Genomic DNA, 22,365 nt, shown 5'->3' with positions numbered 1-22,365 from the left:
CCAAATTCATACGTGGAAACTGTTATCTCCAACTGGACAGTAATTGGAAGTGGGACCTTTGGGAGGTAAGTGGGTTTGGATGAGGCCGTGGGTGTGGAACCCCCATGATGGGATTGGTGCCCTTAAAAGGGGATGAAGGGACCTGAGGTCCTGCCCCCCACCCCCCACCTCTCTCCTCTCTCTCCCTCTCCCTCTCCCTCTCCCTCTCCCTCCCCCACACAAGCACACTAGAAGGAGGGCTTTCACCAGAACCCAGCCATGTGCTGACACTCTGATCTCAGACTTGCAGCCTCCAGGACTGGGAGAAATAAATGTCTGTTGTTTAAAATTACCAGTGTCTGGCAAACTGTTATATATAGGAGTCTGAACCGAGACGCCGAATCTCAACCTCATGACAAACCCTCATAACTGGAAACGAAGCCCAGCAACAGAAATTGGCTTTTGCCCCAGGTCGGAGTCAGGATGCGAACCCAGGCCTTCGTGGTCCAGCGCCCGTGGCCTTGGGCCTCTGAGCGGACACCCGTTGGAGCCTCCTGTGTCTCCGGGCAGCCCCGCCTCCGTCCTGATTTCCTCACCCCGAGCCAGGCAGGCGGGCGGCCCGTGCTGGGGAAAGCGCTGCCCCCCAGGACCCGGGCATCCCGGGGATGCTGGCCAGTGGGATTGTTACTGCAGCGTATCTGGGGCCGAGGTTCTGGAAATAACCCTTCTGGCATGGGACCGGCATCCCTCCCAGTACCGCTCGCTTTAGCCACTCGTTTCTCCTTAGAAACCCGCTGCTGAGTCCAGCGGAGCCGAGAGCGGACGTGGCACAGGCCCGAGTGGTCGGGGGTGTGGGCGCTCGGGCCGCGAGGACGCGCCGAGCTCTGAGATGAAACCACGTCGGCCCCCGCACCCCTGCTTGCGCCCCAGCCCACACACTGATAACACAGCGAGGGGAGATGTCGGGGGGCTCGGAGGTCTTCTTACTAAGCACTTTGCTGAACGGAGAACAATTCATCTCTTTGCCGTGACCGGCCTGGCCACATGGCAATACTGGCAAGAGGGGAAAAAAAAAAAGAAAAGGAAAGAAAAACGAACAGAAACAAAACCTTGTGTCTTCCTGCCAGCAGAGGGGTAAAGACAGGCTTGCCGTTCTGCAAACATTTTGGCTAAATGTCCTTTTCCCTTTAATCTGGCGTCTGGGAGAGTCTGATGCAAGAGGGAGAACCTGGCCTGGCTCCTGGGTCAGGACGGGCTGCGCGGCATCTCCCTGCGGCGTCTCAGGAGCTCCCAGAGCGGGGATGTTGAGGCCAGCGAGGCTCCGCTAGAGGACTCGCCCCCTGGACGTCCCCAAGCCTTGCTCTGCTCCCGGGGGCCCCCGGGACGTCAATAGTTACAGTATGTGGGGGAGGTTTTTGTTGGTTTTTTGGTTGGCGTTCACAGACTGTCCCCCGGCGCGCCCTGGGACCCGGAATCCTGCTCAGCGCAGCCCGCGGTTGAGCCAGCGCCTGTCTGCCCCCCCCTTCTCCGCGGTGTCCCACTTCCGACGGCAGGAGACAGCTGGAGCTGGCTACAGAAGCCACGGGAAGGATTGGAATCCACGGGAAAGAACAAAGGAATTCCAGTCTGAAGACTGGGTCTGAGCCGCGGCTCGGCCACACACCTGCTGTGTGACCTCGGGCAAATTAGCTGACCTCTCTGAGCCTGTTCCTCATCCGCAAAATAGTGACACAGCAACCCCGTGCACGGAGTTTTATGGGGGAGAAAGAGAGAACATTTATGGAAAGCGCATGAAGTGCTGCACAGGTATCGGATGCTGCTAGTGGTTTCATTTCCTGGAGGGCAGCGTAGGAGCAGACCATTGCTTTTTAGGGGACCTATTTGAATAAGCTGACACTTTGCTGTTGTTGTTTCATTTTATTTTTTATTTTTAGTTTTTTTAAAGATTTTATTTATTTGAGAGAGATAGTGAATGTGCACGAGAGAGAGAGGGCAAGCAAGCACAAGCCAGAGGTGGGGTGGGGATGGGAGGCAGGAGGCAGACGCAGAGGGACAAGCAGAGTCCCCTCTGAGCAGGGAGGCCACTGCGGGGCTCCATCCCAGGACCCTGAGATCGTGACCTGAGCCAAAGGCAGATGCTTAACCGATGGAGCCCCATTTTTAGTTTCGCTTTTGGAGAGAGAGAAAGAGAGAGGGAGAGGGAGAGAATCTCAAGCAGGCTCCACCACTCAGTGCAACCCTGAGATCATGGCCTGAGCCGACACCAAGAACCCGCTGCTTAACTGACAGAGCCCCCCGGGCGCCCCTCGGATGACATGCTGTTACAGTCCCATATCACCCGGATGTTGTATGAAGGGATCAAAATTTCTCCCTTGGGCTCAGGGGGCCCGTCTGATGTCATCTCTTGGGAGCGCCCTGGACATCTTACGTATGGATGAAGAATTCACACTGCAGCCTTGGCCAGTCTAACTGTTCATGTCATGTCTCATCAGCACGGTTGACCTTCTGTTTAAGGAGCAGGGGAAGAAGGGAGGTTGGACAACAGTGACCCCATTGCGTTGACTGGAACGTGCGGTAGGCTGAATTGCTGTCCCACGTCTCCCCTCCTTGTCACCATGGCCACCTTGACTTTAGACCCGACCGCGTCACCTGCTCTGGCCAATGGCATGTTAGCCACTGTGTTGTAGGCAGGCGCCGGGAAGGAACTTCAGATCCGCTCTGTTCTGTAGGACAACGCTCAGGGTACTGGCTCCTGCATTTCCAGGGTGGGGCGGGACACAGTAGAAGGAACTAGAACTTCTGGAGAGACTAGGACTTCGAGGTCTGTTCCGCCTCTCAGACGATGACCCTACGCTGTGATTTCTCCGGGAAGCAGCTCCACGGCCGTCGAAATCTAGAAATGAATGGAAGAAAAAGCAAAAGTGAGAGCGTGAGAGTGAGTTGGGGGCGGGGGGGGGGGTGGGCGAGGTCCACACAGCCTTGAACTCCACCGGTTTCCCTGGACCAGGAATTAGTCCTGGGGCTGACGATAAGATTCTCTGAACAGCTTGAAGGGAACTTTAGGAAAGGAAGCAGAATCCCCTTGCAGATTGACTTTGGCTTTGGTCTGGGTGACTTTTTTGTTGGACTTTAAATAAAAGCTGGGGAGAGGGGGCATATGGAGGGCAGCCCCGGCGGTAGCGAGAGTGGGCATCCCGGCATCGCCCTGACATTTCTTATTTCAGTAATTGATGTGGCCAAGCTGAAGCTTGTCACTGCGAGAGCGTGGCACCGTGGCTCCGGTAGTGCCGTGGCCATGTGCGGAGTGAGAAAAATCAATTTCCACTGTCCACGGAGTGTTGTTTGATTTATTACTGCTGGAAGAAGAAATTCTTTATCCCCCACCCCCTCTTGGAGAGAGGATTGTTTTACAGTCTTCTGCTAGAGACACTCCATAAAGGAAGTCCTATTTGCCCAAACTTTGGTATTTTGATAACCTTCCTTGGCTATTCAGAGGACACCGAACACTCCCAATTTTTATGACCATCATTTGTTTTTGATTAGGCAATTACAGGCATTAAAAGACAATCTGCAAGAGTGTGTTCAGAGTACCTGCAGGATCGTTTCCTGCAGTGGGAAGTGTCGGCTTCGGAGGGCTTGAATTTTTCATGACCACTGCGGGGAGGAAGGAGGGGTTTACTAGGAAAGAGAGCCGACGCGGGGATTTGGGAATTCAGGCTGGGATTGGAGTCCTGACTGCCATCGGAGGGCAGGTCAGTGAGCCTCAGCATGGGAGCCTCAGTCTTCTCATCTACACGGGGGGTGGCAGGCAGCACTCTGCTTGGACCCCCTTGCACCCCTTTTTAGGCCTTTCTTGTGCACCACCCCTGCCTGCTTCTGTGTCTTTTTGCAGCCCACACCCTGCACCTGAGACGCTTCTTCCAAAATCACCCTTGGCCTCTGGAGCCACTTTGCCCACACACGCACAGAGCTGGGAATGCCTGAGAAGCGATGTCCCTTCGGGGCAGCCCTTCAGCCAGTGACTGACCAGTGTGGGCGTACGGAAGCCCAGCTCGCACCCCAGAGCCCCCCGCAGTTTCAGGCCGAGGCTCCCCCAGGAGCACCTTTGCCCGAAATCATTGCAGGGTTGCGCGGTTCTTGTCTCCTGGAGTTGAGGAATGAATCCGGTGGACCAAAGGGTGACCCCAAGTGGAAGTTTACAAAGTGAAGGTGAGAACAGAAAGGATAGAAAAGGAGCTGTCTCGAGCGAGAGGGTCCCCATGGGTTGCCACTGAGGGCTTTTACGGTTGGTCTTTTATGGGAAACTGACCAGGGAGCTTGGTACCTTCGTGTCAGTATCATGGGGATTGGTGAAATCACGGCATCACGTCTCTATTTCAAACAAACATGGTGGACTTGTAACCATCATGAGAACAAACGTTCCTGTAAATATCATGTCTATTTCTTCCCATGTAGGATGCCTGTGAGCCTGGTTACATAGACTGCCCCCCCCATGACTCTAGCCCCCTTGCCCCCTACCTGTCCCTCCCTGCCTCGCCTTGCCTGTCCCTTAATCAACATCAACCCTCACTTGCCTTCTTCTCCTTCCCTGACCCTCTTTCCAGGAGAGCCTCCTGCAAGACCTCTTTCCTATGGCACTTGTGCCCTAACCCTGATCTCAGGGTCTGCATCTAAGGAATCCTACCTTAGGGGCGCCTGGGTGGCTCAGCCAGTTAAGTGTCTGCCTTCAGCTCAGGTCATGATCTTGGAGTCCTAGGATCGAGCCCCCCCTTGTGCTCCCTGCACACCCCACCTCTCGGGGGGTAAGGGGGGCAGTCTGCTTCTCCCTCTCCCTCCCTCCTCTTGTGCTTGCTATCTCTCTCACTCTTTCATTAATTAATTAATTAATTAATTAATTAATTAAAAGTTAAGAAAGGAATCCTACCTTAGATAGCAGACTGATGCTTCATGCCAGTTTTTTTTTTTTTTTTACAAACTATTTTCAGTTAATTTTATTCAGCGTTTTGGGGGTGCTGGGCATGGAATTGCATGTTTGAAATGCATTCTCTCTGGTAATGCTGTAACGAAGGAAGGTCTCTGGAAGCACAATGACTAACACACAGTAGAAACTCGACACACACTGGCCCAGTCTGAACATGGTTGGTCTGCAACAAGTGTGGGAGGAAAACCCAAACACCTCCTCACCCCTCTCCCTGGTGCCTCCCACCCCTTCCCAATCCACCCCCACACAGCAGTGCACAGGACCTTTTAAAACACACCAATCAAATATGTAAGAACCTCTCATGGCTACTTTATTCCATACAGGACGAAAGCCAGATTTCCCACCATGACCTACAATGGGGAAGGTTGGCAAACTTTTTCCATAAAAGGCCAGATAGTAAATATTTTAGCCTTTGTGGGCTCCAGAGTCTCTGTTGCAACCACCTGACTGCCGTGTATCACCAAACAGCCACAGGCAATATGTCAACCAATGGACATGGATCTTTCCATAAAGCTTTATTCATAAAAACAGATCTGGCCCACAGGCTATGGTTTGCTGACCTCTGGTCTACAAGACAGTTAAATGGTATGGGGTCTGCCTCCCTCACCAGCCATGGGCCTCACCCTGACCCACTCTCCTCCTCTTCATTTGCTCCTGCTGCACAGGCCTCCTGGAGAAGCCCAGCATATTCCTGCATCAGGCGTCTGTGCAGCTGGCCCCCTTTCTGGGTCTGGGACCTTCTCCAGGAGCCCTGTGCATACCTGGGTCTGGGACCTTCTCCCAGGATCCCTGTGCATACCTGGGTCTGGGACCTTCTCCAGGAGCCCTGTGCATACCTGGGTCTGGGACCTTCTCCCAGGATCCCTGTGCATACCTGGGTCTGGGACCCTCTTCTGGGAGCCCTGTGCATACCTCGGTCTGGGACCCTCTTCCGGGAGCCCTGTGCATACCTGGGTCTGGGACCTTCTCCCAGGAGCCCTGTGCATACCTCGGTCTGGGACCCTCTTCCGGGAGCCCTGTGCATACCTGGGTCTGGGACCTTCTCCCAGGAGCCCTGTGCATACCTGGGTCTGGGACCTTCTCCCAGGAGCCCTGTGCATACCTCGGTCTGGGACCTTCTCCCGGGAGCCCTGTGCATACCTGGCTCCTGGTCATCATTCAAGTGCCAACTCACATCCTGCCTCCTCAAAGAGGTGTTCATGTGCCTGCAAGATCTCCGGAGGCCTCCCCACTCTATTCCCACTGTTCTACATCGTCCCAGTGGTTAATTTATTCCCCCAATCACTTGTTTGTCATCTGTCGGGAAGGCAGGGTTCAACATTATCTGATTGTCTCCTGGAGCATCTTTAGGCCGTTGCACAAGATCTGGCACTTAGTAGGTGCTCAATAAGCGTCTGTTGGCTTAATGGTCTCTAGGACACCCTGTCCCCCCACTGTACGGGGTTTGTGAAGCCTGAGGAGCACCGGAATTGCACTGGTTATGTTGGTTGCAAGGCAAACCCACGAAACTCCAAATAAACATCCTCTCCTCTTTCCCTGTCAATTATCCCGCTAAATGGAACATCTCATCAGAGGATTTGCCTGAGCAAATCCTCACTTTTCTTTTCTCAGCCCCAAGCCTAGGACTGCACACCTCCATTTCCAAGGCTAAAAACACCAAGAGGAATGTGTTCTCTGAACATGACATTGAGATTACCCAGTTAATTAAAGAGGGATTTAGGAGTTACTTAACATCTGGGTGGCAGGGTTTGTTTTTTTCCTTTCCTACTCAGCTTCAGAAAGGAAGCAGAAATTGTGATACACCTGATATGTGCATTTAATTGTTCCATCTGACACCTCCCTCTTGCGACTCCATTGGGCCGTAAGCTGAGACTCTTGTGGGTTCCGTGGCGCCAAGACATGTGATGTGTTGAGCAGCCAAACCCAGGACATGTGTTTGGAGAAGCAATCCGCCTCATCATGATGTGACCCCCAAAATGGCAGTGGCTCTTTTTATTACTTAATACCTAAGAGCAGTGGTTCCTGGATATCAACTATCGTAAGAGGGCCAAGGGGGCTTCAAGAGGTGGTCCGAAATGTGGCTGCCATTAGGTGGCAGAGGGCCTTAAATGCCGTGCTGGGGAATATGAGCTTTATCCTAGCCAGGGAGCATGGGAGAGGATCCTGTATGCTGCGGGGGGTCCTGGCTGATGCTCCGTGGTGGCCGTGCAGACGATGGTGTGAGGGAGGAGGACTGCTGGCCAGGAGCCCGGGCAGGAGGTGGCTCTAGAGCTCCAGGTGGGAAGTGAAAGGACCTTGCTGGCACGGTGGCATCGGGAAAGGAGAGGTGGAGATACATTCAGACAGGTGTTCCTACCCCCAGGGACAGGTCACCGAGGTCACCATGAGCCAGATGGAGGCAGGCCCCCACCTCATCTCTGGGAATTTGGATTTTATTCAGCTCTGATGGCGACGAGTAACACCTACCTCTCTGGGTTACTGAGAAGATTGAGATAGTGAGTGCTTGAAACTTATTTGTAACAAGTCTTTGATGAGCCTTTAATTGGTCATCAGGTGCCATTTCTCTAATGCTTCACTAAACGGAGCTATTCAGAACTTGTCAGTACGTGAGTTTTTGGTGGACTTTCTCCTCATCCTCATGTGATGCCTCGGCCCTAAGAGGCCTCGTGGCAGCTCTACTGACCAAGTGTTAGTTAATGTTGCCAGTACAGCAGCCACACCAGGAAAACCAGCAGCGTTCAAGAAATACCATTAAAAACAGGGGCAGGGGTGGGGGGTATCCTTGGTGCCGAAGGCAGTGCCCCTGTGCATGACCCAAACATGCCTTAGGACACCTTGGTGAGGAAGCAGTGTCCCTCTGTGGCCCAGTCCCGAGACCAAACTCCAGTCTGCGTTCATTATTTGGGTTGCAAGCATCACACTTTGATGGATCCGAACGCCCTACAGGATCCCACTGACCCGTGTTTTTGAGCAGCCGGGCTCCTTGAGATGAAGCTCGTCCCTGGCTACGTAGCCTCCGTGCCTTGTCTTGAGAGAACAGGATCGAAGTGTTGGATCGTAGCTCCCGCCTCCCCTTGGACTTGAATGCAGTGGCATTGCTCTTCAGGGATCTGATTTCAACTGCAATGAGCACTGGGTGATGCTTTAATCACCTGCAATTATTCGAGGCAGGAATTGGGCAAATGAACAAGTACAAATGGACAACAACAGCCTTGTTCCTTTGAAACCGTGTGAGCTGCTATAATGGCTTATTAGTCCCAATTATGACTCGGTGCTAAGAAGTGGGGGTCAATGGGAGGGGGGTATTGATACTTGTTTAAGATTAGGGCATTTGTTTATTCTGCTGCAGAGGAATCCATTTCCGGAAGGACCCAAGGATGACTTCCATGTCCAGTTGGCAGGTGGGCCTTCTCAGAAAGACCTGCCGGCGGGGCGGGTAGGAATCCACCTTGCTGGCTGCAGTGTGTCTGAGGCCTTGAGCCTTTGTCTGGGCTGGAACATCCCTCCTCCACGTGCCCCGTGGCTAAATCCTCCCTCCTTCAGGTCTTGATTCAAGGGTCCCCAGCTCCCGTCAGGCAGGCCTCACAGACCCCGGCCCTGCTCCCCCGCAGGTGGCTGCTGTGCTCGGGCAGTGGCCAGACCACCGGGGGCCCACCGCGGCCTTGCCGTGAGCCCGCTCGTGGCTACAGAGGGCCGCCACTGGAGCCAGGGTCAGTTAGGCCCCCACGGATGGGCCACCGCTGGAGCCGCGGTCAGTTAGGCCCCCGCAGCCGGCAGCCGGCGCATTAGCCTAATGCATCCGAGCAAACCACCGCTGCTGCCGGCCGCTGGCATCAGTCCGGTGCTGTTTCTCTGGGTCCTCAGCACGGGCGTGCACAGAGGCAGACCCTGAGATGGGGCACATGGATTCTTGGAGGCAGGGGTTGGGGGGTGGGGGGGTGGGGGGGTCCCAGTAAGGGCAAAGGATCATGAGCTGGGGGCGAGGGAAGCCAGGCAGGGCACGTAATGGAGCCAGGGGCCGCTGCAGGGACCTGGAGCCCAGTCCTGCTGGAGAGTTCTAGAAATGGTGTAGGACGTGGGCCTCTGGGTTTTCCGAGATGAGGGAGCAGAGACCCTCGGGCAAAGCGGTGCGGACGCTGGCAGCTGGGAGTTGCCCAGAGCTGCATGACGGTGAGGGTCAGACCGCCTGGTCCTCTGCTTGCCCTGGGCCCTGGCCGAGCCTGCTCCAGACGCCGGGAGGAGCCTCCGGCAGAGCTGCCGGTGTTCACAGAAAGCAGCCCCGGAGCCTGGGAGCCGCGGAAGGGCTGAGCGCTGGGCCTTGCAGGCAGGTTGCATGCATGCTTCCGTTGCCAGGCCAGGGATGGTGCTTCCATCACCTCTCCGGTTGTCCGAACGATCCGGCTGGGGACTTATTCCCACTTTACAGATGTAGAAACTGAGGCCCAGAGTCTCACCCCTCACTTCTATTTACTTGGATGAATGGAACCCAGCCCCGTAGCCGGCCGCCCGCGCCCCAGGGAGATCTGCAGGGCAAGTCGGGCTGTGTTCGGCAGGAACCCCCTGGAGGATGCGTGCCCGGGGGCCCCTCCCCGCTGCGGTCACCAAGCTGCAACGGCCAGGCCCATCCGGCAGTCCTGGGAGTGCCCAGCCCCCGGGCGTCGTGCCCATGCCAGAAAGCTCCGTCTCGGCCTCCCCGGGGCCCTCCTGCATGCCCACCACCCTCCTTTCCAGCACGCAGCCCTCCTCCCGCTGGGTGCAGCGCAGTGTTTGTCCTTATGACGTCGTTACCCGCTGTTCCAGTCTTGTCTCCTGGAGATTGCACCCAGGTCCCCTCAACTGAAGTTCCAGGGGGCTCCCCAAATCCTCAGGCCACGCGTTCATAGTCCTGTGGCTGGCTCCCTTCCAGCCTGGCAACTGCATTCATCATACACAGATTGTGCTACTTTGTCTCCAAGGATGGCGAAGGAAGGGGCTCCCGGGTACCTTTATGTGTGGGCCGTGACCCCAGGAACGAGGTTGGCATGCCTGCGTGCCTGGAGGGGAGCACTTTACGCCCTCCCCGTGGCCCCGGGAGGTGGGGACTGTGCAGGTGAGGACGCCGAGGGCGAGGGTGGCACAGTGACACAGGTGAGGACAGTCGGTCAGAAGCGCTTCAAACCCAGGCCCAACCCCACGGTTCTTTCTCTTCAGCCTCCCCCTCCATCGTTGCCAGTGGACCCGGCTGCCCGGACCGGTCGAAACTGGAGAATCCTATTATCATTTAGCAAATACCATTTAGCCAATGAAAGTCGCCGGCCGGTGGGATCCTTTGGAGGAAACAGACAAGACTGCGCGCGAGGTTGAGAAGGGCCCCTCTGCCTTGTGACCCGTTTGTCCCAGACAACACCACGGAATGGTTTTAGGGGGAGCTGGGGGCTTTTTTGAGAGCATAATTTTCTTTTTTGATAAAGCCACGGAGAGAGCAGCTCTGACTCATGGTGTACAGAGACAAGAAAAGCAACACGTCTCCCCAAGGGTCCAGAGCCGGAGACGGCCGCCAGCACGCTCCGCACTGGGGCCGTGCAACAGTCTCCGAGGTCCAGCTCCCGGGTGGCAGCTGACGTGGCTCCCCAGCCAGCTCCCCAAACCAACCAGCGGAGACCGAGGCGCCAGTGCGGTGGTGGTGACAGGCCAGGCCCCCGGAGTCCGACTATCTGGGTTCAAAGCCCGAATCCCTGGTTGTGTGGCTGTGGATGAGGTTTGTAACATCCTCTGGGCCTCAGTTCCTGCACTTGTAAGATGGGGCTAAGAGTAGCACCTACTTCATGGGATGTCGTGATGCTGAAGTGAGTTCGTACCTTTGTGAAAACCCAGGGACCCTCCCTTCCTCTCCCGGAGACAGTTTCCATCAGAGAGTAAAGGTTTCGCTCTCAGTGTCTTCCAGAGCGGGAGAAGGGACAGATATCCGGGCCACCTCATGTGAGCTCTGAGCCTCATAATTTGGGGGTTCCTCTCCTGGGGTGCAACCGTTGAGCACACAGGTGCCGTGTGGTCTGTGTGTCTCACCCCACGTGGGAGACGGGCAGGCAGTATCCCCGCTGCTCGGATGCTCCGTGAGCAGCAAGTGGCCTCTTCTCTGGACCAGAGACCCCGTGTTTCCAAAGACGGCAAGACTGAACAGATTTTTCTTCCCTGAGCCTTTACCCTCCCAAATGCATCACTCCACACCCCAGACCTGTCAGGTAAAGGCTTCCTGAAGAGTCTCTGACCCCATCCCATGTCCAGGATTGTACATACAGGCCCCTTTCCTCCCATGAGAAAGGGTTTTGCTGGTGAACGAAACCCAGTTCTGCTTGAGTCACCACGAGTGCACGTTGTCCTGTGCACGAATCTAAGTAGAGGCCCCACTAAGGCAGATAAGAGTCCTAAAAGAGCACCATCATGACCTTGGGTCATCTACTGGATTCACCCATCCTAACCCAGTCCAGCAAGGGACAGGACCTCGTTTGTCTGGCTCGTACCTGTATCCCCAGCACATGACGTGCACCTGGCATTTGGTAACCAGGGGGCGGGTGCACTTTCTCTGTGTGTGTGTTTCTCTTCCTTTCCATTTTGCAGACCCTGCTAATGAGGTCTGCTGCGACCTAAGCAGCATGTGCGCATCCTTCGTGTGGGGAAGGTGGCGGGGCCATCAGAGCTGTCGGCTCCACAGCAGCAATCCCCTTTCTCCCCACGGCTAGGAAGTCCCACCACTCATTTGAGCCTGTTCTGTCTTCTACCCAAACCACTGCCTCCACGTGGGAGGGACCCTGATGCACCCCCCGCCCCCCATCCCGGTGGGGGAACAGTACACCAGCTCCATCTGTGAGGCCGAAACCCGCAGAAGCTGAGAAGAGATCATTTTGAATCCCACAGAAAGCGCCAGGCCTTCATTGCCCCAGAGGTTTCCTTAGCTGATAGGCAAAGCCTGGGGACCACGTGGTGCTTCCCTGTTGCAAGAACTCCACTTCTTAAGTACTTGGACCAGAGCTGGGCCCAAAGAACACACGAGCATCAAAGAACCAGAGTGGGAAGCTGTCCTTCCTGGGAAAGCAGCTTTTAGGAGTGTCTCGGGGCGGCCAGACACGGCAGGGAAGGTCACTGCATGGCCCCGTTCTGGGTCTGGAGGTGGGGGGTCCTGTCTACGGGTCCACGCAGCCGGGAGCCACGGGGGGCTCAGCACACACCAGGGCATGAGAGCAGGTGCCACTTGAAAGAGCCTCAGCCGCTGGTGTCTCGGGGTGACCACCCTTCCGGGCCAGGGCTCTGGGATTTTAATTGACCTGCGAGGGTGTGGAACTCATAGCTGGGGTGACGGCTCTGGGGGAGGGGGGACTAAACTTCAGTTTCATCCTGGAGAATATTACCGAGGCGGCTGCAAAGTTTCATTTTCCTTCCCAAGCCTTTCGTCCAACCTAAGGGTGAGGTTGAGGGGCAGAGGGGGGCGAGCTCACGCCTTAGCCTTGGCCCGGTTCCCGTGCACGTACATGTCACCGTCACGAGGTCTGTATTTTGTAATGACCAGGGAGCCGCGGCAATTAGAACATCTAAGCATCCGCTCTCACTACGGTGTGAATTTTTCTGAGCATTTTTATAAGGAGCATGGGTTCCTATGATAATCAGAAATTAAAACCAAAGACAGAAAAAAGATCTGGGTATGAGGGTCCAGGGTACGCTGCTATTTCAGGACATGATCATCCGCTCTCCGTGGACTGATGGGGATACTAATGACACTAACCTTTGGGCAGCACTTCTTGTGAGCTCGGCGCCTTACGTTCAGGATCATCATAATTCTAGCGACCACTTTGCAGTGTTGTGTACGAAGGTGGAATCTTCCCACTTGGTGCCCGTGGACATAGAGGCTTGGCGATTTCAGTGGCAGGACCCCTGTGCTTGAATCACCACTGTCACTCTGTCAAAGAGTTTCCTGAAACCGCATCCCTGTGATAAAAATACAGGACACATAGAGTGCACACAACATAGCATTTCAGGTGGCCTCTCCCCTCCAAGGTCTCCCCGTCCTCCCAATTTTTCATGTGACCTGCCCGGAGCCAGGGACACAGTGCGAGGTTTCATTATGAGCTCCTCAAGGGGGAACCATCGTTTCTTATTGACTTGTTGGTAGTCCTCGAGCAGCATTGAATGCCATCTCCAGGGCCCTCAGATGCCTGGCGGATGATGGAGACCAGCAAGGAACACAGGGGGAGGTGGCAGGCCTCGCTCCATCCAAAGGAAGACGTTTGCACACAGCTCCAGCTAGTTGCAGGCCTGTGGGATTGCAGGCCCCATGTGACCGAGCGGTTTGCCTTTTCAAGAGAAGCTGGAGATCGGAGATATGTGAAACCTCACCATCTTGCAGTCATTGTCAAACCCATTTGAAATGTTCGCCAAAGTGCCACCGCATACGGTTGAATTTGGCCCACGAGCAGCCCCTTTCCTAGAGCTCCGTGCAGCTCTTCACAGCTCTTCACAGCTCTTCACAGCTAGCTGGCTTTCCACAAGAGCTTTTGAGTTAATAACGTCACGACTGGAGCCCACTGGAGGACCCAGCTCTCCCGCCAGGCCTTGTCAGCCTGGTCACCAGCAACAGGTAGAAGCAGAGACATGCTGGGTCTGGCCGGTAATCAACAGTCCTCAACCCTCAGAAGCGTGGTTTACTAGTAGCAGTTGGGTTTTGCTTGGGCTACGATCGCCAGGACCACCCCCATCTGAATTGTAGAACCAGGCGATGGACCTCAGGAGGTTTGGAAAGTCCCTTGAGCATGGAAAGTCTATCTTGATCAGATTTTTACCCTTCCAGGTTCCTGGTATAATGTCTTACTGACGGTTGGTTCTTTTTTTTTTTTAAGATTTTATTTATTTATTCATGAGAAACACAGAGAAAGAGAGAGAGGCAGAGACACAGGCAGAGGGAGAAGCAGGCTCCATGCAGGGAGCCCAACGTGGGACTCAATCCCGGGTCTCCAGGATCACCCTGGGCTGAAGGTGGCGCTAAACCGCTGAGCCACCTGGGCTACCCTGACGGTTGGTTCTTAATTAGTATTTCAGTGAATGAAATAAAATCTAGGCCTTCATTTGTTCAGCAAACATGGGTTGGCCATCTGCTGTGTGCCAGTAGCGGGGCTCCAGGGGTGAAGTGCAGACTTGCTGGTTGCTAACAGTCTGGCAGGATACGAAGATGAAGAAGTCATCGCAAGTGTGCCGAGCTGGGGATGAAGCTATAGGATCGTAAGCGTAGGAGTGCACATAACACAGCTTGGTGGTCAGAGAAGGTCCCTTTGAGGAGTGATGTGTAAACCGAGAGCTGGAGGTGAACAGGGCTACCGTCAAGGGAGCCGTGCAAGAGGGAGACAGAGGAAGCGGGATGTGCAAAGGTCCAGAGCCAGCAGCACTGAGAAAAGTCTGGGGTGGCTAGATTAAAGAGACCACAGGACAATGTCCGCAAGGCCAGCCTATGGAAAGAGCCCAGTTGTCCATAAATAGATGAATGGATAAAGAAGATGTGGTGTATGTACATATAGGGGAATATTGCTCAGCCATCAAAAAGGAAATCTTGCCATTTGCAACGACACAGATGGAACTAGAGGGTATTACACTAAGTGAAATAAGTGAATCAGAGACAAGACCATTATATGATCTCACTCATATGTGGAATTTAAGAAACAAAGCAGAGGATCATAGGGGAAGGGAGGAAAAAATAAAATAAGACAAAATCAGAGAGGGAGACAAGCCCTAAGGGACCCTTAACTATAGGAAACACACTGAGGGTCGCTGTGGGGGAGGAGGATGGGGGGATGGGGTGACTGGGTGATGGGCATGAAGAGGCCGCGTGATGTCATGAGCACTGGGTGTTCTATGCCACTGATGAATCACTGACCTCTACCTCTGAAACTCATGATACACTCTTACGTTAATCAATTGAATTTAAATTTTTTTAAAAATCTAAAAAACTAAGGAGACCATGGGACAGAGTCAGGTGCGTAAAGCTGGAGAGGGAGAGCTGGCCTGGGCCAGACCCTGCAGCGGGCTGTGGCGAGATTTTTGATTTCAGCCTACGGCTGAGAGAAAGCAACCAAAGGGCGTACAGGAGGAATGAGGCATGATGTGGAGGATGAGCGGAGCAGAGGCCGGGGATCAGTAAGCGCGCTCACCGTGCTGAGCACTGAGTAACCTACAGAATTGCCGAATCAGCACCCTGAGCAACTGAAACCCACCCCACACTGTGTGTTGACTACGCTGCAATTAGCCATCTAAAAACATAAATACATAAATATAAATAAATAAATAAATAACAAAAAATTTAATTAAAAAAAGATGAAAAATATTAAACCATAACGCTTCAGAATATAAAGAAGCCCAGGCTGCTTTCTGAAAATTAGATACATTCATTGCAAGCAAATTTTCTCCCATTAAAAATTTAAAAAATATAGATGAAGGCATTTAGTTAGAAAAGAAAGAAAGAAAGAAAGAAAGAAAGAAAGAAAGAAAGAAAGAAAGAAAGAAAGAAAGAAAGAAAAGAGGAATGAGGTGTGACGATTTGCATCCAGAAAGGTCTTTCTTGCTGAAATATGGAGGACTGACTGGACAAGTTCCGATAGGAGTAGGGATAATGCCAAGGATATGTGAACCCGGCCAGATGTCCTAAGACCCGTCCGTCCCAGCTCAGGGTCCAAACCGAGCCCACAAGGGACTGGAAATCCCCACTTCCTGGGCGCTCAGGCCCCGGCCTCAGCCTTGCTGCTGGACAAGGGAGCAGGGGCGGCCGAGACCCTGCCAAGAACGACCTGCTACGATGATATGCTACCGCAGAGGAGGAGGGCCTCAGGGAAGACAGACCTTTTTTTTTTTTTTAACCCAATAAAGGGATAGAAATGCTGCCCCAGGCTCCTTTAGAAGAACATTCTGAGGATAGGTGAGACCAAAGATGTAAAATCACTCTTGAAAACAAATTTAAAAAAACACACAAAAAAATAAAATCATGCTTGGAAACAAAAATGCCATGAAGGCCGACGGCATCTCCGAGCTGCCAAGGAGGGAGAGGAGGAAGGGAGCACTGAGGCTTCCGAGATGACAAATACTTGATGGGGTCGGGGCAGCAAGGCCGGGATCTGCTCCTGATGGCCTGAGTCAGGCTTTCTCTGGCTCATTGAATATTTTCCTCAATGAGGAGGTCCCTTCGGGCCAGGGAACGAGAGTCTGGGAGGGTGACCGATCAGGTTCCCAGTGACGCGGGGCAAGGTGTTCGGGGTAGGGCCCCCACTGCCCGCAGCATTGGAAGGCGTCCGGCCGCCGTGCGCTGTGCTTCCCACGCGTCAGGATGCTGGAGTCCGAGACAGAGGAGCACGGGCGAGGCCGTGGAGACACTGGGAGCCTCGGGCTCTGCTGGGGGGAGGGGGGGTGCAAATGGGTGCAGCCAGCTTGGAAGGCCGTGTAGCGTGGTGGCTCCATCAAGGCTACCTCCGCACCTACCGTGAGTCAGGACTTCAGCATATCCGTCTGCGAGGGACACAGCCCCACCCCCAGCGACGGCAGAGACGAATGATAGATACGCCATCCCAGAGACGAACTAGATGGTTTCACACGTGCCATAGCAGGTTTGTGAGGGCCAAGTGATAGGAGGGCGAGGGAGGCCTGAGAAGTGTCCCCTGAGAAGCAGGTGACCCCAGAGCAGAGACCCGAATGACCGGGAGGAGCCAGCTCTGCAAAGAGCCAAGGTAGCAGGTGACAAGACCCCAACTGGGGGGCAGTCGGGCGGAGTGTGTGCAGAACCCCTGCAGGGGTGCATGGTGCAGGGGTGCAGAGCGGCAGCAGGTGCCACGGTCACCGGGGCCCGGAGGCTGTGGAGGGCGTTAGGCTTCGTTCCGAGAACGCCGAGAAGCCCCTGGAAGTTACAGAGCAGGGAAGTGACACGGCCCCATTTGCATTTTTGCAAAAGACTCCTCTGGGACATTCGTCGTGATGAATAATATTTCACCAAAGACATTTAATAAAAGAAAGGAAAAAAAGAAAGAAAGCGATGCCTCCAAATCTAAAACAAACAAATGAAAAGCAGACCGGTCTTGGGTGCTCTGTGGAGACGCAAGCGTACGGGAGTGTCTGCAGCTGAGCGACGACGGGCCCACCGTGCACTTGACCTGTCAGCCCGTTTGGTCTCGGCGGAGCCGTGAGCGGCTGCTGATTCAGGCCACCGCGGAGGCCCCCGGCGGCCTTGGTCAAGCTTTTTGGGGGGAGTCTAGAGCGGGCTTGAGACCCCTTCCTGGTGGACCAGATACTTCTAATCACAGACTGATCTTAAGAATTGATCCAGACCCACATTACTCACCTCAGAGCCATTTCGAAGCTGCACATCACCCCCCAAAATTTCCACTTGGGGCTTAAGGCGTCCGCCTTCTGCGCTCGGGGTTCTCAGTACTGGTGGGGGGAGGGTTAGGGACCCAAGCAGATTCTGCGCCGCGAGCCGTCGCTGCCACGTGACCCCTCGACCGAGAGGCCAGAACTTCCACGGGCAGCATCTGCACCTGGGGCTCTGCGGCACGCACCCCACTCCGTGGCACGCACCCCAGAGGGTCTGGGGCGGGGGGTCCAGGCCCTGGACAGGTGGCAGATCTGGCCCGAGAGAGCAGGTGGCCGCTTCCTGAGCGTGGAGGAAGCTGGAAGAGATCGGAGGCACCGCCCGCCTGTGCCTCCTCCTGAATGGGGCGCTGCCCGGGAAGCCGCTCCTAGCCAGGCCCTGGCTCCCGGGGGGCGGGGGGGACGGGGGGTGGTGTTAACTCGAGAAAGCAGCCCCGTCAGCAGCTCTGTGAAGCTACATTACGCCGACGGGAAGCCCCCGGCACAGAAGGCCCAGCCCTGGTGACGCTGGGATCCACGAGGGAAAGAGGCGGGAAGTGGGCCGCCCCCTCCTGCCCCCGGGACCCTGCGAAGGCGGCGGCAGGTTCTCGTTTCCCAGATACGGAAACCAAGGCTTGGGAGGCCGTGCCGTGTTGGCCACGCGCCGCGGAGCCGGAACGGGCACCTGTGTCCCCAAGGGCCGCTGCTGTGTGTGTCCTTGCTCCACGCGTCTCAGGCGATGTCACCTCAGCGGCGGCCGCTCCGAGGCCCCGGGACGCGCGTGTCCCGAGGAGCCTGATGCTGCCCGTGGAAGGGAGGAGCTTAGCCAAGGGTTTCCAAGCAACCCCGGAGCTCCTCGGGAGTGACTATTGGATTCTATCCAGCTGCAAGCTGCTCCCTTGACTTCCAGGCCACCTCGAGCCACGGGAACTTGTTTAAGGAAAGTCTCTTAGATGTGCTTCTGGAGGCAGAAGGTCAATGCCAAAGCCACCTTTCCCTTTTTGTCACAGCCCCTCTTCCGCCTGCGGTCCTTGCGGGGCAGGGGGGGGGCACACAGCAAGGCGCACACACACCCTAGGCATCGGTAATCTGGTGTTTCGCCTCTCTTTTTGCTGCGTAACAAACAACCCCAGCACTCTGTGGCTTCAGAGCACCACCACCATGTCCTCTGCTCACAATTCTGCGAGTTAGAGATCGTGGCTGGGCTGGGCTGGGCTGGGCTGGGCGGGTCGGCTTCACGTGGGGTTGCCGGGGTCTCTCCTGAGGCTGCATGCAGATGGCAGCTAGGCTGACATCCCCGAGGTGGCTTTACTCGTGTGTCTGGTACCTGGGAGCCTGAGACCTCTCTCCATCTCTCTCCGTCTCTCTCTCTCTCTCTCTGTCTCTGCACGTGCCTCCCGTCATGTGACTGGCTGGGGCTCCTTCCCCGTGATGGCGATTCCAAGAATGCTGCGGTAGAAAGGGGGCCCTCGCAGATCTCTTGAGGCCTAAACTCAGGAGTTCCCTAGCATCGCTGCCCTTGGGTTTTATCGGCCAGACGACTGACAAGGACATTGCAATTCCAAGGTCGAGGTACCTGGTCCTCACCTCTCACCTTCTGGGACTGTCCTCCCCAGCCCTTCTCACCGCCCTGCCTCCTCACCTGTCATTCGGGCCTTGGTTCCTTTATCCCAGAGGGGCCCTCCCTGCACCTTCCCCAAAGCAGCCCCATCACATGTGAGATGGGAAGTATTCCTGCCGGCAACACGACCCACCGCACCCAATTTCCCAGTGAGCCTCCTTCAGACCCCAGAGTTGATCGCTCTTTTGCGCATCCTGCTGCTCGGAAGAAGGGTGGGCTCCACTGGCTTCCCTTTGGGGCTTTCCTGGTGCCCTCGGGTTCCCAGCCCATGGTGATGGGAAGGTAGCAACAGAAGCTTCCAGGAGGCTCTCCTAGAGCTTCGTGGCCCTTTGCACGGGCTCCTGTCCTGCGTGGCGAACAGGGCTACCCCTCGCCGCGGGGAGCTCATGAATATATTTACCTCTGAATTTAAGAACCATAATGGATTGGCATTGGCTCCTGACCTCGCAGAAATATTGAACAAACACGATGTAGGTCTGCAGGGCAATTGCTTTCTTTCTGATTTCCTGGGCTGATGACTATTGATTATCCGCTGCGCACTTTGTTAATCTCCGCGTGCCAGGGCTCGCTCCCCTGCACAGCGCCGCGCAAGGGTCTGGCTTTGTTCGTTTTTCCTGGGATTCGGGGCTGTGTATTCTAAACAAGGCGGTTATTCAACAGAGAATTCATCCGGCTTGGCTTTTCTGGCAGCCAGGCTACCGGTGACCTCGCGGAGTGAAGCGACGGGCACGCTCGGTGCAGGGAGTCTGCTCATCCCTAAGAGCTGCCGCGCTGCTGGCGACAGGCGTAGATGAGCTCCCCCTTCGCTGATGCTAATTGCCGTGTACCTGGGGTTAATGATAACTTTGCAATAACAGGTAACATTTAGTTTGTGTCAGGCTCACTGCTAAGTGCTTGACAGGCTTTATCTCATTAATTCCCCCCAATAAACCCACGAGGGAGGCCCTGATACTATCTCATGCATTGTAGATGCCCACAGGGACAGCTTTAGGGTGTGGAGAGGCTTTGGAGCGTCGGAGCCAAACTTTTTTTTTTTTTTTTTTTTTTTTTTTGTAGCTAAACATGTTGTCTTCTTTAGGGCTTTTGAACTACTTGTTATTACCTCTGCCTCGAAGCCACGGCCCATCCTTTGCCCTTTGCACTGTGCTTCTCCCTTGTCCTTCAGGTTTCTGCTCACGCGTCACATCTTCAGAGGCTTCCCTCGGCCCACTGGTCCTTCCCAGCCTCCCATCTCTCTCCACCCCCTGCTTGGTGTTATTCCTAGCGATGCTTTTCTATTTGGCGATGTGCAGTGCTCTCCATTCTGGAACATGTGAAAGAGCTAGTCAGTGGGTCCTTTTATGCCTTTGGTAGTTGGAAAATTACCTGTTGGGACACCTGGGTGGCTCCGTGGTGGAGCATCTGCCTTGGGCTCAGGGTGTGATCCCGGGGTCCTGGGATCGAGTCCCGCATCGGGCTCCCACAGGGAGCCTGCTTCTCCCTCTGCCTGTGTCTCTGCCTCTCTCTGTGTCTCTCATGAGTACATAAATTTTAAAAATATTTAGAATAGAAAACTATTAAGTGAACCAGTGTCTCCCACCCACTCACTCAGTGCCTGCATGAGCTTGGCAAGTTCCTCCGGCTGGCCAGAGCCTCAGCTTTCTCATCTGTCAAATGGGGACATTAATTAGAACCTGCCCCAAAGGGTTGGTGGGAGAATTTAAGCGAGGTACTACAAATAAACATCTCAGCTCTTTCATGGCACGTAGGCGTTTAGCCCATCAAAACAGTGTTCTCTTCTAGACACGAAGGATACAGAAACACAGGGAAATTTTAAAATATATGGTGTTAAAAAAAATAAAATAAATAAAATATATGGTGTTTAGCGCCTGACGCACTGTGAGCACTCGGGGGAGCGTTGTGCCCGGTTCTATTCTAAGGACCATGATGATGATCACCGGGCAGGGATGGACTGAGCCCCGATCTCCGCTATCGACTGAGGTAGAAACTGATAAAACGTTAAAGATCAAAAGTGTTCTTAAAAAAAAAAAATGTTCTTAATCTTGGCTCGGAGAGGAGGAGGGGCTCAGAGGAGCTGGTGTTTCTGGAAAAGCAGACCCATCTCCTGCGTGCCTGGAGCCGGAGTTCCCGGAGCCGCAGAAGCTGAGGGCGGTGGGGGGCGCGGAGCTCCGGAAGCCCGAGGGTAAATCACCTGCGTTCAAAGGCAGAAAACCTCAGTGTCAAGTGCTGAGAAATCATATCCTCAGTTTTAATACTTCCTCTTCACTACCAGATTCTAAAACGAACCATGGTGCTTTCTTTCTTTTCTTTTTTTTTTTTTTTTAAGATTTTATTGATTTATTCATGAGAGACACACAGAGAGAGAGAGAGAGAGAGGCAGAGACCCAGGCAGAGGGAGAAGCAGGCTCCCTGCAGGGAGCCCGATGCAGGACTCGATCCCGGGACCCCGGGGTCATGACCTGGGCCGAAGGCAGACGCTCCACTGCTCAGCCACCCAGGTGCCCCAAATCACGGTCTTTTCTAAGCAAAGCATCAACTTCAGAAGAGAGTATTTCTGACTGCGAACATGGTGCCCCAACAGCCTTTGCAAAAGCGGCATCTGAATGCAGATTGAACAGCCGGGACCCTCACTTACAATGGCACGTGGAGAAGCTGGAGCCGGGGTGGGGGTGGGGGTGGGGGTGCAAACAGGAGGTGGGTTTCTCGGCCTTCAAAGTCACGATGGGCTATGAATGACGAGTCTGTTCGGCTCCCCCTGCCCCGCCCCCCGGGGACCATCTGTACCTTAACACCCATCGAGGCCAGGGGACAACAACCTTTTGGAGCCTCGCCGTCCTAGGTGTAGACCAGAAGTCCAATAGCCCCCATCGCATAGTGCGTTCTGAGAATTCACAAGAAGACAACGCAAGGAAAACGCTTAGCATGACGCCCCGCGCACAGACACACTCAGTAAGTGCAAGCTACTGTAATTTCTTAAATCGATATGAATTCGACCCCCAGGAATAAACCATCCTCAATAGCTGTTAGTTCCCCTGAGGGCTGGGCTCCCGGAGCCGTGCTGTGTCGCGTGCCTTCGAGTCACAGGTCTGCGTCCGGGCAACTCCCCTCTCGCCCCTGAGCCTCAGTGTCCTCCCCCGTACAATGGACGTACGGGGTCACCGCAGTGTCTGGCACCTGTAAAGGACGCCCTGTGTTTGCTGTCGTCGGCATCAAATTAGTATTAGTTGGACCAGGAGTCGTTACGGAGCTCGGAATGAGCCGGCCACCCTCTTTGGGCAAATGCATTCACCTGCGAGCGAGCAGCCGCTTGTTCATGGTCCGGAGCTCCCCATCGACACGCGCCTCCCGTGACCTACAAGTGTGCTCTCCCGTTGGAGTCACTGAAGAGGCTTACAAAAGCCTTTATTATTACATAAAATAATAAATATGCCGAGGC

At 54.7% G+C, this 22,365-nt stretch overlaps 1 protein-coding gene and 1 long non-coding RNA gene across 5 annotated transcripts in view; one reads left to right on the top strand and one right to left on the bottom strand.

Moving 5' to 3' along the window:
* The window catches only part of KAZN (kazrin, periplakin interacting protein), a 1,011,580-nt gene that overhangs the window by 726,085 nt on the left and 263,130 nt on the right, over positions 1-22,365 (top strand). The window lies entirely within an intron of this gene.
* On the bottom strand, positions 1,951-18,120 carry LOC112660422 (uncharacterized). Its single transcript, XR_003136912.3, has 3 exons — positions 17,301-18,120; positions 12,717-12,919; positions 1,951-2,872 (listed from the first exon to the last, which is right to left on the bottom strand). It is a non-coding gene; the product is annotated as an uncharacterized LOC112660422 (long non-coding RNA).

The sequence above is a fragment of the Canis lupus genome, chromosome 2, assembly GCF_003254725.2.
Source record: "Canis lupus dingo isolate Sandy chromosome 2, ASM325472v2, whole genome shotgun sequence".
NCBI lineage: Eukaryota > Metazoa > Chordata > Mammalia > Carnivora > Canidae > Canis > Canis lupus.
The sequence above is the reverse complement of the archived record's forward strand: the minus strand, read 5'-3'. Positions and strand labels throughout refer to the sequence as shown.